This window comes from Agelaius phoeniceus, chromosome 5 (assembly GCF_051311805.1).
Source record: "Agelaius phoeniceus isolate bAgePho1 chromosome 5, bAgePho1.hap1, whole genome shotgun sequence".
Lineage (NCBI taxonomy): Eukaryota > Metazoa > Chordata > Aves > Passeriformes > Icteridae > Agelaius > Agelaius phoeniceus.
In genome coordinates this window covers 30931192-30948719 of record NC_135269.1, presented here as the reverse complement: position 1 = coordinate 30948719, position 17528 = coordinate 30931192, and the positions used below count along the sequence as shown (strand labels likewise).

Below are 17528 nucleotides of genomic sequence, written 5' to 3'. Positions count from 1 at the left end.
TTTTTCCTTTGGAAAAATTTTGCCCTGCAGTTATATGGGATCTAACTAACTGCACCATTGCTGTCATCTAAGAAGCTGAAAGTTGGGCTGGCTGAAGATAAAAGCTGATGAATGAACAGCTATAGATAAGGTAGGATAAGCTACCTGGGACATTAGCAGTGAACACTGGTAAGTGACAGCTGCTGGGACTGAGCAAAAGGAGGTGATGCAGAAAAGAGAGCTGACATGGTTAAAACAGTAGACTCAAACTATATTTGTGGGAAAAGAGTAGCAAGAAAGAAGTTGGTAGCAGGATCTAAGACCTGAGAGGATGAACATATGGATGGGACATGTAGGTCTTTAATTAGACAAAAAAGGCCACGTGTGACAGGGGATCCAGTGGCAAAGGTGCAGCCTTTTTCTCAGATAAAGACAAATATTAGCAGAAAAATATGCTTGGATTGCTGACTTGAGACACAAGCATTTGTTCTGGGGCAGGGACATGGGACTGAGGGTTTGGGGAGAGAACAAAATACTGACTGTTTCCCAGCAAATGTTATATAAAACACTCTTCATTATTTAAAGCAGTTCATTACCTGGCAAGAAAAATTATTATTCACGTTACATACGAAGGACCAAACTTTACTTTTAAGTACACATAGGTGTGGTCCTATTGTGTCAGCCCAGTTCCAAACCAGGTCCTTGATGGATATAGGTCTAGAACCTTTATTTTTATCTTGTATCAATTTTTATATTACTGTCTCTCCTGCTCTCAGAGAACTGAGTGGAAGATGTCAGTCAGCTAGACTGCCATTTCCTTCATGATCAGCCCCTCTAGCTACATATGCATTGCTATAATGCAGATAATTCAGTACTTGGATGCTTAGTTCCCCATACACTACTGTATGCCCATTTCAGACCTTAACAAAAAGAAATTTTAATATTAGGTTTGCTTAATATGAAATTTATTTAAATAGGACATATGAGTATATCAGACAATGTAGTTTTGTGGCTCTCAATGTAAAATACTAACTTGCATTCTTAGAGACTTGTCTGGTAGCACAATTATAATTGAATTTTGTGTGATACTTCCAGAAAGGTCCAATTTCTGGTACTCACTTAAGAATAGTAATAGCTTGTCATATTTATGTTCAAAAATGCCATAGGCAGTTTTATTTTTATTTCTATTCAGATGCTTCCAAAAAGGGGTATGTCTGGAGGAAGGCAGGTTGTTCAGCCCATGCTCGAAAGATTCTCAGCAGCATTAGGTTTCCTGTATGTGAGGCAAGTACTAGCTAAGGGGTAGCAGGAAGCCTTTGTATCAAGAATCTACTTTCAGCTATCTTGCCAAGCTGGAAGGTTTTGGAATAAATTTTGTCTGCTCAGTAGAGACTATGGAGACTTTAATGAACAAGCCCTTATTCCTCCCCCATGCCATCTGCAGCTACATGCTGAAAATCCACTAAACTGCCAGAAAATTATGCTCCCTGTGTAAATGCAGGTACTGCAGATGCCTACCATAGCTCAGTGAGATGCTAGGCATAAGGAAGAAGGAAGAGTGTGGGGAGAGAGAAAACAGCAGGACTCAGCAGTTAGAGATGAATTGGGAGCATGGAGAAGTAAGAGGACTAGAAAAAGTAACATAATTTAGGAGTTGATCTCCATATACACATGGATATACATATAAAAAAAACTGAATTAAAGTTGATCAGGCAGCCTTAGTCATGTAATTTCTCAATTTGGTGTCTCTGTCAAAGGGACACCCTGGTGTTCCATAGGAGCTTTATGACCTTTTAGGCTTAGTTCTGCTGCCCACTCCTCATCACTAATTATTATTTGCAATGTCGTGTGTGCAGTAGGCTGACAGACATAAACACAGGGCCGGCAGAGCTCTGCATTGCTAGAGACAGGCAGGATAGCCTGATGGGTTACTCATGGTACTGCTGGAAATGATAAAATCTCAAATTTTCTTTGTAATTTTTGTCAGGGTTTTTGTTCGCCTTCGCCCAGGGGGAAAGAGAATTGAAGTTCTTCCTGAGAATCTTCACTGGGCCAGGTCTGATAAGTTTAACATCTACAGAGATTGGGAGTAGCCAGGAGATCCACGGGAGATAACAACCATGAACCATGAACCATGAATGGGCATTATCCCCCAACACCACCCTCTGGAGTGGTCGGAGACACCTGGTTTGGGAAAAGACTGATAAGAGAACCAAAGAATGAGGACCAAATTAGCATTGAAGGCAAAGGTCTCAATAACAAATAGGAGATCAAATACTAAAAATTAGGTAATTTAAGATCAATCAACAGGAATTTATTTGGGTTTTGTCCATATAAACATGTGAAAAGTCTGGTAAAGAATTATGTGTGATGGAATGATTTTCACTTCACAGCCTGAGCATGCATGGAGGAAATTATTTCTATTGTACATCCTGGCCAGAATAACCTTGTGGCCAAAATAAAGTAATGCCTTGATTCTCTAACACTAAAAAATTGTTAGTGTTGGAGAGTTTCTGCTTTTGCCACAGTTGCAGTGACAATACTAGACACCTTTGTAAGGGTGTAAGGTGAATTGGTGTCAGTGAATTTTTTTTGTGGAAGTACCTATTCACAGGACGCTAAGTGCCATTTGGATTACTCGGAATCAACTTCATGTCTGGCTCTGCTCTTCAGCTCAGCCTTTATCAGCCCCCTGGCATGGCAGGCACCCATTATGGTTAATTCTTGCTGTTGCAGTGGATTCAAAGGAAGTGCTGTCAAGTAGACACAGATGAATGTTACCTTAAGGTTATTCGAATCCATGGTAGAATTATCGGCTTAGACCCTGGCCGCTTAAGTTTCCTATCTTGTTCACAAATAAGCCTTTGATATCTCACTGAGGAACTGAACAGAACAAAATTCTACCACAGCATGACAGACTTGATGAATTTTTATGAAGAGCAAATTTAGTAATTAAAATTTTTTCTATGTATATTCTTGCAGGTAGAACCCCTATAAATACCATCAATCAGCAGTCCCTAAATTGTGTCAAACTTAGATGTTGATCATATTCCAGCTGCTTATTCATGCACTATTCTTCTGCCTTTTCAGCTCTTTTGGACCCCTGCATGACCTCGAGCATGTTCACTCCTACTACAGCTCAACTGTTGCAAACAAACATCACCAAAATATTTTGAGGGAAGTATGCAGATGTTTTGCAAGGAGCATGATACACTGTCCATAGGGGAAACAACCTCAAGGTTTTATCTGGACCCCTAATGGTTTAGCTAGAACACTTCTTCTGGGAGAGAATCCAGGACTCATGGAAGATTGAGGTAAATTATTTCTCTGTTCCAGAATTGCTAGTTTTTTGTCTGAAATTGCAGATAACAGCGGGTGTGTCTCAGTGCTGTTAAACTTCACTTAGTTTGGAATGTTGGCAATAAAAGGACAATTTAATTTACATTTTTGGCCTTTTCTAACTTACTATAACTGAAGAATGACTTCCCAACGGCTTGTAGAAAGCAGTTATCTCTGCAGGATGCTAGTCTGGCTACTGCGAAGAGGGAACAGGAACACATAAACAGCCAATTGATTTGCTCTGGTTTTGATAACTGCAGCATTTGTCTTACTTTGTGTCAGGAGACACAGTGGCCATCCTGCCACTGTGCTGCGTGGGGATTGGAGGACTTTGGAAATGTTAAAGTTTGATTGTTTAGTCTCTCTAAAAGCAAATAAAAAACCCAAAATGTATTAAAAACTGCCTCAAAATTGTAGGAACAAATAAGTAATAGGTGAATCAATAAATACATCAGTGACACTGTAGATCCTCACCTCTTGTGTGCATCCTGTAATGAATTAAATTCTTGAACCCTGAAAGGATGGACAACTCATGTTTCTAACTTGTTTTTTCCCCACACATGTCGTGTAACCCTTTAACATGGTGCAGCTGCCAGGCAAGTAGGATAAAACTACAGGACTAGTGAGTACAAGACTGAATGCATCAAGCAAGTAGAACTGGGCAAGTGTTTTATGCCCTTATAAATCAGAATGCTGGCTCAGCTCTTGCTTTGTGTTATAGGGGAGTTAGGATGCATTGCAACAGATTACCTAATGAAGCTACAATATTTTTTAATTAAGGCTTTTCCCTATTTATCAATCATATTTTACCTCAATTTACAAGATTTTAAAATCAACAAAAATGAGCTCTTCAGTGATGTCATTAGTATAAAAATTCAGCAGTGCTGATGCAGCTAAATCTAGACAAGAATAAAGAGAGTTGCTGGTAATTAGATGCGTGGTAACCCTGCATGGAAAGAATAGCGAGGCACAGCAGGGATGCTTTCTGCTTGTTAGAGAAAAAAATCCCAGGGAAAGATATAACTGGGGGAAAAAAAATCATTTATACACATTTGTGGATTGACAAGTGTGCTGAGCAGATCTAGGGAGAATTATCCTCCCTTCCCAGGCTGGTAAAATGAGTCCCCCCCGCAGGGGTCCTTTAAGTGCAGGGCTGGTGCAGTCTCACTGCATGCAGGCATGCACAGTGATGACATAACCTGCCAGCTGCAGGGGACTTCCACAAAGGAGCCCATGTCACCCTTTGCTTCTCAAAACACTCCAGAGGCTTCCAAGGACTTCTGGAAACTGGATATAGCCAACAGCAGCTGTTGTAACAGGTGTGGTGATCAGTGATCCCTCAGGGTTAGATCCACAAGGGAGTAAAAGCACCATGAACTCCAGTTTTTAGGTGCCAGCTTGTGGATCCATGATCTTCACATCCTTTTATTTTTCAGCTGTCACCTATCTTTGGATGTGTGTAAAGCCCATTGGAGTTATGAAGGCAGAGGAAGCTGCCAACCCAAGGCCTGAACAAGGATTTCCTTCTCCCTGGTGAAGGCTGCCAGCAGCCAGGCATGGCTCCTGCCTGTCCCTGCCTGTGCAGACATTTCACCTCACTACACAGATGGAAACACCTCCAAGGTGGCAGATGACCAGGGCATTTCCTCCTCCTCAGTGGCCTGGAGCAAGTTTGACAGCCTTTTTCTGCCATGTGGCAGAGCTTGGTGCTGTCAGATGAGAGGAGGGGTCAATCCCAGGGCAAGCACAGCAGTGACAATGTGACATCATAGATAAGGGCCCTACTGACAGAGGCAGGCACAAGGCACCCCTCCCATCCAGGGGGCCACACAGGGGAAGTATGATGCACTAGCTGTGAAATATGTTTTTTGGTGATTCATACTATAAATTAAAGGTTATCCTAATTCTTTTCAGTACAAAATGTACTTTAAAGAGTTATTTTCCTGGTATGAATCACCAAGCTAGTCCTCCCTCTAGGTTAGCAACGGAGACCAAACTGCAAGTGGTCAGGAAAAAGAATATAATTTAACTTCTCCACTCATTTTGATTTAGGAAATATATTCTGTATAAGACAATATTTTCAAGGGAACTAAGCGTCCAAAAGTTGAATTCAGGCTTTCCTAAATGAAGACTTTTATCCAGCACAGATAGATCATTTATTTGGTCTGGGTGTTTCTCCAGCCTCAACTGGGGTGGGGTAGGGGCACGACTGGTTGAGAAAGCAGCAACTAGCTAGAGGAACTGTGGGCTTAGCCAACTCTCAGAGACATTTTAGAGGGGGAGTGAGGAGCAGGAAACTTTGGAACTCTCACTTTTGCAGTAGGTATCAGATGGGCAATTTGGGGAAAATATGCCAGGGCATCCATAGAAGTCTGTGGCCCATAGCTGGGGCACTTGGTGGAGCAGGCAGGGAGAAGCAGAGAGGTGTGTGAATATGTCAGATCTTCTCCTAGAATGCCTTATTTTGGTCAAACTCTGACAGAACTGCATATTCCTGAAGAAAACTGAATTTGCAGCTTTTTGCAGGGGAAATATTTCTACTAGTTTTCTTCAATTGCATGTTTTTTAGCTCCAAGAGTCTTAGACCCTTAAATACAATGGCAGCAAGCCTTGTTTAGAGGTATCTCCAGCCCATTCAAAGCTCTCCAGTGTGCTGACTCTGAATGCTCAGATTAGGTTTGAGCTTTGGAGCATGGAGACAGAGCAAGACCTCTTGGTTTGAATTTGAAAGCTTGAAAGATGACAGGGATAGTGAGAGGAAGAACCATCCTCACACCAACTGGATGTGAATGGCTTGGCTATGAACTGGGACTGTTTTTAACAACAAGGTCTTCTGAACTCTACCTAACTAGCTGCACAGTTCAAGCCCTGAAGGAGGCTCTGCCTCTCACTGCTGCACTCTGTCACAGAACTATGTATTTACCAGCGATCCGAGCAGCGATGAGCCCTGGAGTCATATTCCTGGGTATAAGAAAGAGACTCGTTTACAAAGATGAGGATATCTGTAGTAGTTTAGTCACCCCACAAGACACTGTAGGCACTAGATAAGATTAGAAAGAGTTAAATGTGATCTGGTGATGGTCTGCATTAATAGGGAAGCCATGGACAAGATCTTTCTAAGTTCATTTAAAAGATCTGATTTTCCCCATCCTTTGTTAAGGTTCATGAGTCAGTCAATGAAAAGCAAAAGGAATTCTAATGTTCTCATGAGAAAGGAGAGAAATAGGCAAAAGTTTTGGCCTGGGAAATGTTTTCTAAAAATATATACCTGTCAAAGCAACCAAGTCCTACCTCTGCATGAGCACAAGAGGAGGTACAACGTGGTTTGAGAACATTAATCAGATACTTTTAGCATCTAGGAAAAAAAAGGCTTCAATTTACTAAATATTTTCCAAAAGCACCAGATTTCAAATTTTTTTCTTTCTGCAACATCCAAAACATTTAAATTTTTGTCATACCACCAGAATAATTTGAAAATGTTCAAGATTTATAAGCTGAGTTTTAGAATTTTAAATAACAAGGTATTTGGTTGGTGAAGTTTAGAGTTGATGAAAACTAAATGACAGTCACTCAACCATAACATAATGCAAGAAGAAAGGATCTAAACTGTTAAGTACATCAGAAAGAAATTACCAGTTTTTTCTTCAGTGAGTTTATTCTTTCTTGTACTTGGGATACCACATACAAAATACCATTATTACAAGGAGCTGCTATTTCTAACTGCCCCACTATTAGCAGGTATTGCTGTCAAAAGTCTTAATTAATTTACATTTCTATCATAAAAGAGCACTGTACTTTTCTTTCCCATCTATATCAGTCTCCCACTCCCCACTATATCAGTCTTCACAGCTTTTTAAGTTATATAAATATGTCATCTTTATTACTCTCTACTGAACTTCTACACACAAAAGCATTCTAAAAAACTTTTTCAAATTCAAAGACAGTCTTCTTGATTAGTTACTGTTTTCAGGACACTGAAATCAATCAATATTTTCAGGACAAATGTATAGTCTTCAGAGTACTGTGTAAAGTCAATCTCACCTAAAGATGTGAGAAGGCAAATAGCTCTTACTATAAAAATGTGTCTAGGTGTGAAAATGCTATTTTCAGTTTTATGACTTTAGATTTGAAGAGGTCTTATTACATTTCAAATTAAATGTCTGCCATTAGAGAAGGAAAAATCTGAAATCATCTGAAAAAATGAAAAGGAGAAGAAACAAAGGAACTGTACATGTTGAATTTTATGTGAATAGAAAAATATTTTCTGCAAAAATTTTTCCTGAATTGTTTATATTTTTAAGTAATTCACAATTATTTTTATGGTGAATTTTAATGACTTATATTTGTTAGCCCATATATTTTTTGAGTAATTTTAATGACATATATTTGTTTTTGTATCTGGGCTACACAATACTTGAAATTCCAAATTTTGTTGCTCTCCAAAGCATGGTAAGGTTCTGTTGCATAGTACTGTGACTGTGAGGACATGTAGAGATGCTCATACAAACACATACCATAACACGTGGCTATACTGAGTGTAGGAGAAGTAGATGAAGAGTTGATTGAGTCTCAGAGAGAAATTTATATTTCCTGGTCTGTTTTAATGTGTGAGATTATGAGAATTTTCTCAATCTGTCCTTCCATTCTGAAATGATGCTCATGGAACTGACCAGCAGATGCTTCATTGTTGTTAAACACCTACCAGAATAGTAAGGATAACATATGGCAACTCCTCTCTGTGATTTCTTGCTTTGTTTGATTTCTTCTTCCTTCACGTTTAAAGCTGTTTCAAGCAAAAGAAAATTACAGAAGTTGTTTAGTTCTGTACATGTAAGATGTATATTCTTTTTACAATATTGTCGATTTACTGGGATTTACTCAACATTTATAGAGTGATAAGCATTATTTTTCACTGCTGTTTCATTTTTATAACCTGATCTGTCCTCCATGAACAGCATGAAGGAGAGCCAAGAATTTTCATACATATATTTAATGTAAAAGCATAATTTTCTTGTTGTAAGTGATCTTCAGGTCACATAGATAAATAGATATTTTGGAACAGTGAAAAGACAGAAAAAGATTATTTTCTACCTTTTTTCTTTGCCTAGCTATGGTAGGTCCAAAGGATGATCTACATCTCCTCATTTTGATGAGCATTTTCGTATTTCAACTAGTGGAATAGAACTAGATAATTATTTTAGGAAAAACTTTATATGGTTAGTATTTCTCCTAGATATCTCTTGAATGTATGGCCTCTGCATCTTCAGTTTTGTTGTGTTACGGATTTTTACGTCTGCTCCTTGTGGAACACAAGCACATTTTCATTGTTTCAGAGAAGATTGGAAATTATATAGAACCATCTGCTAACCTAATAATTCTCTTATAAATCATCAGGTTAGGCTTTACTTTACATATTTCATTAGTATCCCTTCAAAGAGCAGGAGAGATTTCTTGGCAAGACTCTAACAGTTTCATCATTGGAGATCTCTTAGAATTTGCTAACAAACATCTATTTCAAGCATCATAAAACAAATTAATCTTACTTTTGGACAGAGTGATAAATTAGATAGCCCCTAGCACTACTTTCTGTCCCATGATTAGATCATGTTTCCTGAAAAAGAGCATATAATATGATTTCTGGTTCTGAATCAGGCTGGAGATTGACCCTGTTGACCAGATAGTCACTTCTCAGCAGATTTGCAGGGTGTGTGAAAAAGGAAAAAAAGGCGAGGGTGGGTTTATAGGTGGATGTTGAATAAAACTGTATGGAAAATATAATGAAGAGCAGGAGAGTGTAAGACATTCCATCATCTGAGAATCCAAGAATTAACTCTTTAGCCCAGCATGTAGCCTGAGATAGCTCACAGAGATTAAAAAATAGTGAAAGGACAAATTTTAGCTGCTGTTTTGGGGTAGGATGAAAGAAATTTTAAGTGTGCAGAAACATAATTTTGGCCATTCTTGTCAGCAGTTGGAAGAACAAAAAAGACACATGGTATTTATCATAGTGCTAAAGTCTTAGAAATTAAAAATAACAATTATCAGAAAAGATCTGGAAAATTTATTAAAATATTTGTTTTTCACCCCTTCTCTCTCAGCCTGTGAAAGCTGAGAATTCTAACCATTTAGAAGTTCAAAATCCTTTGTATGCAGTAGAAATTACTGTCTGTGCTACAACGGCATCTGGAGACTCTGAAAGAGTTTTGGCCTTTTGTAGGCAAATACATAGCCAGTATGCACAAAAGCTATGTATTTCCCACAGAGTTCAAATCCCTATCACAATAGATAGGAATGGCCTTCCTAGTTTATGTGGGATATGGTTGTGGTTTTTTTGGTTGTTTTCTTTGTTTGATTTTGTTGTTTGTTTTCACTTTAAAATTGTGGAAAAAATGCAGGGCAAGATACATTGCTTGCAAATCACCCAGGAAACCTATGGTACATATCAGAACTGAGTCCATCACTGCCAAATGTCCCTCTGTAAGCATATAATGATTTTAAGCAGAGTTTTAAGTTTTAAGCAGACAGTAATTTTACAATCAGACCTAAAAGCTGCAAGAGATCCCTCGAAGGGATCCAATGGCTGGCCCATGACCTCTGCTGATAAACTATGTAGGAGGCACAAGGAGAGGTTGTACATATATTTGTACATATGTTTGCTTAGCCAGTTGTGTGCATCTGAAATGGAGCTACTGCTTATGCAAGGAGTATGTTTCAAGTACATGTGTCAGAATAGTATCAGCAATGCAGTTTGTCAATGAGGAAAACCTGAGTAATTGAAGTAGAAGGCTACGAGAGAGAGGAAAAAAACCCACTTCTCATGATGCCTTAGTAGATATAGAGGGGAGATTTCAGTATCAAATGTCTTAAGCACAATCTCTAGACACTGCAGAATATTGAAGGAACTGCATTCCCTGCTTGAGAGGCTTGTTGATTGAAAATGGAAATCTGCTACTGCATTTTAGAAGATAATTATTGAAGTGAAAAACTTCATCAGATTATATTGTGAGCACTTGGCCATCCCGCGTGAATCCATAATTTGTTGTTCAACAAGGTCACAGAACACCATGACATCAACAGGTCCCAGAAGACAGCTTGGTTGACAAAACTGGGAACAATATTAGATGACCAAAATAAAAGAAACACCACATGGAGAACAGGGAAAAGAAACAAAACCTGAGATGTTTCCTGTAGTCACACAATGTATAACAAATACTGCATGTAGTCAAACCAAAATAATCTGTTTGGTGAAGACAGGAGGAGACCCATATGAAGCAGCTGGAATTGGATGAGGTTTGAACTAAACAAATAGATATTAAACATTTTTCACTTCCATTCAGTCTTAGATATATCAAAACACAAAATCCACAATATATGCTAAGTTTGTGGATAAAAAAAAAAAGAAAATTTAAAAAAAAACCCTCTTTTTTTTAATCTGCTGGAGCTTTCAGCTATGTTGAGGGCATATCTCCCTAAATTGTAATAGAAATGCTTTACTATCCATTGTCCAACTTGTAAAATATTTTATTTGGAAATAAATGAGATAAACTCTACATAGGAAGGTTTCTTTTTAAGAAATCTGTCTCATCACTACTTTCTTATTATGACACTGATTTATTAGAAAGTGTCCTCAGTTCTTTAGCATTATTTATCTAAGGAAATTAACACAAAGAAAATAATTTCAAGAAATCTTTACCTGAAGGAAAGAAGTTACTAGAATTAATTAAAATTACAGCAAAGAGATTATTTGCTAAAATACTTAGCAGGGTTTTTTTTAATACTAATGCATTATAGCATTTCCATAGACAGGTTAGCTAAATCTTTGGCAAAATACATTTGAGTTTGTTCTACAGGCCCTGCTCCTGGGAGCTGCCAGGCACAGATAGCTGTGGAAACTGAAGTCATGTATTTGTTCACTGCTCAAGGATAGGGTTCCTGAAGCAGATCTGACCTGGACCAAAGCATGGGTCTATTTATATCTTTATGCCTACTGGGTTCCCAGTTGAGCATTCCTGCCTTGCTGCCAATCCATGGGTTACATTTTCCAGCCAGTCCCTTCAGTGACTGAGACCTTCCCTACTGCCCTGTCAGTTATGGTGGGGATCAGATTACGCAAACATGGCAGAAAGATGGAGTGCAGCAGAGAGGAAGGTGGAAACATTGGCTGTGGAAGGAACACCATCTGTCCAGCTGGAGGAACTCAGGTTTAGCTGGAGGAGCTCTGGCTTTTTTTTTTTTTGTTTGTTTGTTTTGTTTTTTTGTTTTTTTTTGTTTTTTTGGCTGGTTGATATGACAGACAAGGTTTGTGAAGAATAATAAAACTTATTTTTATAGTTAGAGCACAATGCCTTCACTCTTCTGGGCCAGTGGGAAAACAATCCCCTGAATGAGCGTACTTGCAACTATTCACTCAGCAGAGGTGTCCCCATCCACTGCTGCTTGCCACCAAAGGCTTCTTTTAGATACAGTCTATACTGGTGTTAAATCAAGGCAAACAGAAAGGAGACTAAAAAGTCCCACTCACAGTTGTATCTGAGCAGAAACCCTGAACCAACAGCCAAACACATAAAACAAATACCCCTTATTTTATTGCACATTGGAATATTTTTCAGCTACTCTTACCTATGCTGAAGGTTAAGGAGAGAGAATGTGACAGAACAGAAGCCAAAAACGTGTGATTTAGTGACTAGAGTGCCTAGCCTGTAGGCACCTGTCTCCTGAAAGAAGATGGAAGCAGGGGATTTGGGGCCTCACCTTCCTGTGCAGTTTGTGCAAGGGGTTGTAAGCCTTGCCATGAAAACTTTCATTGCAACTGAGGGGCACCTTGGGCTATGCAGCAGAGAAGCACCAAGCTGACAAATGAAACTGAGGGGACACTGATTCCCACACAGACAGAGAAGCAAGGAGTGTTCTGCCTCCTTGAGCCCAGGGCCTGTAAGCTTCCTTCCCTGAGACAAAGCTGAGACTTACCTTCCAGTGAAGGGAATGCAGTCTGCTCTGAGCAGGGGAGCTGCTTTGCTGTGCAATAACTCTGTGCAATTATGTAAGAAAGAAATATCTGAGAGGGACTGAAAAATAAAAGGAAGAAGGAAAATAGAGAAGTGAGTAGGCTTGGCCAGCTGAGCAGGGAGCACTGACCATGCCAGGACATCCTCTCAGGGCTGCTGGGATGTTTGAGGAGAAGAAAACTTTTCTCCCTCATATTTTCATGTCCTAATTGCATTAAACAGTGGAGGGAGCATGAGATTGCATGCATGGGTTTTCTGACTCTGTCCCAAGGGGCTAAAAGTTGGGTACTCATCCACATCCAAAACCAAGAAAATTTCTCAGAATGAAACTTTCATTTAAAATTTGACTTTCAGGACACTCTCTGAGGAATGAGAAATTTCTTATTGCATCTTCTTTGTAAGGTGAGTGAAAATGAATAAAAGTTTACTGGGAAAATAAAGGAGATAAAGAGGTAGAGCATGATTTGAGCACCCAGGTTCAGGGTCTTTAAGAGATGTCCTGAGCCACAATATTCTGTGTCAAAGAGCAGTTGCTGTGTTTTATACTAAAGAAAAAACTGTCCCAGCAACAGAGACACCAAAACTCTAAGTTTTTTCATCCTAAGCTGATGTCTTAACACTGGACACATTGGGCTAGAATACTTCTTTATCCTGTTGTCTTCTCTTCTTTTGATTCAGCAACCCCCTTTATAGAGTGACACAGCTTGGATGAAGAGAAAGGGGAGAGAGAACGTGGAGAGAAGGCTCAGGGTCAAAGACTATAACTCGCCCTTTGCACCAGGCTATGCTCCCACAGTTGAGACTCAGATCCATCCATCATTATTCTCAGATCCATCTTTCCTGGATCTGAAGATTGAATTGAACTACAGGTTCTTCTGCCTGGGTGAAAACCTTCTAGAGTGAAGCTATTAAAAAAAAAAAGCAGCATTTGTTCTCCTGCATCCTGTGCAAGAAAGAGTGGTTCCTACTACTTGTTGAAAGGAATTGTTTCTTGTTAGATTGTTTTAGAAACACCCCAGCCAAGCCTCCCAGAATAGGGAGAGAGGAATAGACCTCACATTAAACAAGTATAGAGGAATAGACCTCACATTTAAACAAGTAAAATAAGTAGAAGAATGCTAGGTAGAGGAAGGCCCAGTTTCTGAATCTAAGCAGGGCTTAGGCATGAGTGGTAGAGACCTGGCCTAAAGCCTGGTGATGGCTTAGTCCATACAAATTTTAATCTCTTCCCCCTTCACTTCTCAAAGTAGAATATACCCAGTAACATCTTTTCACTTCCTAAACATTTCCAAATTCTTGGATTCTTTGCTCTGTTTTCATGTTCAGATACCTTCTATTGAACTTTTGGACTCACTTCTGCCTCTAGTTTGTTCTTTTTCATTTGTCCCTAGCATACATCTGAGACTCAGTTTCCTGCCTGCTCAGAAAAGGTAAATCTTTGACTTTGGCTGCCCTTAACATCACCCTGACCTTATTTTTCTCTAAATGGCCCAGGGTTAGGCCATAGGTAAGTAGGGATTGCTGGAATTGCAATTGTGGGTGCAAGTGCCTAAATCCTTCTTAAAGCCCCTACTCAGCACTGTAAGGTTGAAATCAATAAACTAAAGCCAAGAGGTTCTGAGGCAGATATGAAATGTTTGAGGTAAGGAGTTTAAATAAGTGCCTACTGGTGGTTCCTTTTCATGATGGGATAGTAATTCATTCATGCTGGAAGCCTTTGTACAGGGACTGTATGTAGTCTTTAATTAAAGTTGATTAAAATGGTAATTTTGAGCCCTGATAGTTTAGAATAATAATTTTTTCTCTCCTTGCTCCACATCTGAAAACCTTTAAACTACTTCAGTGAACTGCAACCTAAGTAATCCTGCTCCTATTTTTAGGGACATAAGCCCTGGCTTCAGCAGGGCCATGGCAGTTGGAATAAGAAGATTTTCCAAGTGTGGAGGATTAGCCTTTGCAGCAGTTGTATGACAAAGCAATATAGTTGCCAGTGATAACAAGGAGGAGGAAAGAATTTATCATTTATTACATATTCATATTTGCCTTTTTTTTAACACAGCAATCTGTGAAAATGCATCCAAAATTATTCCATGTTTTTTGTTTGTTTTGTTTCTGTTTGTGTGTTTTTTAATTACTCAGAGCTTTCAGTTCCACAAACGTCTCACCTCACTGCAGAGCAGAATAGATGAATACTGAATGCCAGTTCTGTCCTGGAATTGAGAACACTAAGCATCACAGTTTGGGTCCTGTCTAATCCTCTGGTGTGGGGTTAACCTGCTGAGACCTAAAAGCTCCTCTCTTTCTGGTACTGATCTTTGTAATCATGAGGAAAGCAGCTAATTAAATACATAGATGAAGGGACATTTTATTATTCAGCTCTTAGATATCTATACTAGCTTTACTCTTCCTGTAAAATCTGTGCTCCAGCTGAGCAAGTGAACTAGTGCCCTTAAATTTTATGACATCAATCCTGCACTGGTGAATGTGCAAGATGACAAGGGAGATAAATTACTGAAACAGCAAACCAGCAGAGGATGGTGCAGAAGGCTAAGAGGTAAACTTGTCATTAAAGCAAAAAACTCACAATTTTCTCCCTTACTCCCCTCAAACAGAACACCCAAAACTCAAAGCTATGTTATAGTCCAGCCAGTGAAACACACAGGGTTTCAGAACTAGAATGGATAACACAAGGTAAGAAATGTGGAGCTCTGTATTTGGGATATATCTCCATTTTCAGTTGCAGAAATTTTCAATGTAAAAAGATGACAACAGAGACATTACATGTTCTTGGTTACCATAATTTAAATGTTCATCTGGTCCTGCATACATTGCCTTGAAGTTCACACTCCGTAGACTTTTCAGAGATCTCCCTTTATTGACACAAACATCCACAAACAGATCTCTTTAGACTCATATATAAGTGTTTACAGCTACTAGGGAATGCATCTCTCTTTCTGCCACCTTATGGCATGAAGAAGCTATCAGCTCCTGAGAGAATACCCCATTGTGCACATACTGCCAGCTGCTGGAATAATTTTGTGCCATTTGCCCTTCTTGTGGTGCCTTAGGTCTCACAGCAAGATGTTGAACTCAGTGGGAAAATAGGAGAGTCTTAAACCCCTGAAGGCTTCTTAAAGTTATGGTAATTGCTGGTGGGCAGGTGGAACAGCCAATCAGAAACTTCTGTAAAGGAAGTCCCAGGCATCCTTCCTTTTCCACACCAGTGCTTGCTTCAGGGTGGTGTAAAAGCACAGCAAAAAGACAATGTTTCAGATGCTATGTTTATTTCTATGGAGAGTCTCATGCATTTTTCTGGACAAAAAGATACTTTGTGTTTTCAACCAAATAAAACCAGTAAGCACGTGTGTCTTCCTTAGTGAGTTTAACTGGGACTTATTATGAACAATTCTGATTTTTAATCTATTTCAATGGGCCTGGACATTAGCAAAGTTTTTGTCATCTAATACAGACCCATGGTCAAAGTTACAAAGGCATCTTTGGTGCTGATAGATGGACCTGGTGGGATTTGCAAAGCACCTACAATGTTGCAGGCACCAAATTTTAATTGGTGTCTTCTGCTTGGGCAGAATCCTAAAAGAAACATTCCACTAGATGACAAATTATCTAACAATCACCTGTGATATCTCTTAAGTTTCAGGTGTCAGTCCTATCAGTCCCATAAAAGAGTCCTAAATTTTAATTGAGGAATCTGAGGTTTCTACAGACTTCATGGGAGACTCTGGCTCTTCTCTTTGCTTCGCAACATGCAACTTGTCGATGCCTAGAGTTAGTCAACTCTAGTTGACTAACAAAATTTTAAGAGAAATATCTGAAATACTGTTAATTCTTGTGACTTAGGCCTCGGATTTAGGCCTTCAGGATGTTTTGATCAGTTCTCCAGCTACAGATAATGTAGTGTTTTGTTTTGTTTTGTTTTGTTTTGGTTTTTTGTTTGTTTGTTTTTGTTTTTTTGTTTTGGTTTTTTTTCTTTTCCCCTGAGATTAGAGAAATCTTTGGCTTCAGCTTCCTTTTCCCTAGACATTACCTTGAGGATCAGCCTGCAAGGTGGTCAGGCAAGACCAGACTTTGAGCTACAATAAACTCAGACAGTGGGTGTGGATAAATACCAGATACCATAAACCAGAGAGGAGCGTATAAGCAAATAGTTTTGAATGCTAAAATAAGGTGTACAACTTGAAAAGTAGATTTCTGGCCCCAGCTCTTGTTGTGAAAACTTCTTTAGAGTTTTTTACCCATTGGCTAGTAAGAGGGTGAGGATTACTGCCCAGGATTATCAAAAACCATTACCCCTAATATTCCTTGCTGCATATTCTTTTCCCTTAATGATGCCACTCAAGTTTCTTGCAATGCAGTGCAGGAAGTCAGCATGCTGTCCATGGCAGTTGTCATCCTATCAGGCTCATTCATGCTATTCTCTTGGATATGTGGGTTGGACTTCCCTCAAGTTAAGGATTCTGTAGTATTTAGTGCAATGTTTCCTACCTGTTCTGCCACAGAAAACATCTACCTCTGCTGCCTCAGCTGTAAGGAAATGGTTCCCTTCCTTACTTTGCAAGTGTACTGATACCTCTGCTACAGTGGGGTCTTCAGCAGGTGAGGAGAGTGGGCTGGGCACCAACCTACATACAATGGGCATAGGCTGAAGACACAGGAGCCTAGAAGAACTCTTAATTAGGAGGCATCTAGCAAAGTTGGTATGCCTTGAAATAAAGTGACAGAAGGATGCTGCCTTTGAATTTGATTGGAAGTTTCAGTTCCGAGAGAGGCACTTATCTGATTCTTTGAAGAATTAATTACAAGTTTAACTTTGGAGTAGTTCTGCCCTCTGAACCCTAAGTAAAGAAATAAAAGCTTTTTCTTTACTTCTGCCTTTACTAAGAGCACTCGGATGGTTCAGTTTGTCCTCTATGGAGCCTCAAGGCTTCACTTGTGTTGTGGCAGTCTGGTTTGACATGTTTGTCAACTTAAACATCAGCATGACACTGCAGCAGAACGCTGGTGATTTAGGTGTAAAATACAATTAAGATAAAAATAGTACAGGGAAATTTCACATAATGTGAGAGACCCTATTCTGGCATAATTCCATGCCCTCCAGCATATCCTTCCATTAAACCGATTGCAAAGCTTATATGCACTAGAAATTGAAAGGCAATGTGGGTTTATCACTTAATCTTCAATATTAGT

General features: G+C 39.3%; 1 long non-coding RNA gene across 23 annotated transcripts in view; it reads left to right on the top strand.

Moving 5' to 3' along the window:
• The window catches only part of LOC143694134 (uncharacterized), a 211466-nt gene that overhangs the window by 96505 nt on the left and 97433 nt on the right, over positions 1 to 17528 (top strand). For 14 of the 23 annotated variants that reach the window (XR_013182390.1, XR_013182376.1, XR_013182388.1 and 11 more), the window contains 2 exons: positions 31 to 130; positions 3070 to 3293. The exons of 1 other annotated variant lie outside the window; for it this stretch is intronic. This is a non-coding gene — a long non-coding RNA (uncharacterized LOC143694134). Of the gene's footprint in view, positions 1 to 30; positions 131 to 3069; positions 3294 to 4754; positions 6746 to 12677; positions 13378 to 13953; positions 14629 to 17528 lie in introns of those variants that run through there. 8 more of the 23 variants (XR_013182386.1, XR_013182384.1, XR_013182387.1 and 5 more) reach the window with 4 other exon arrangements.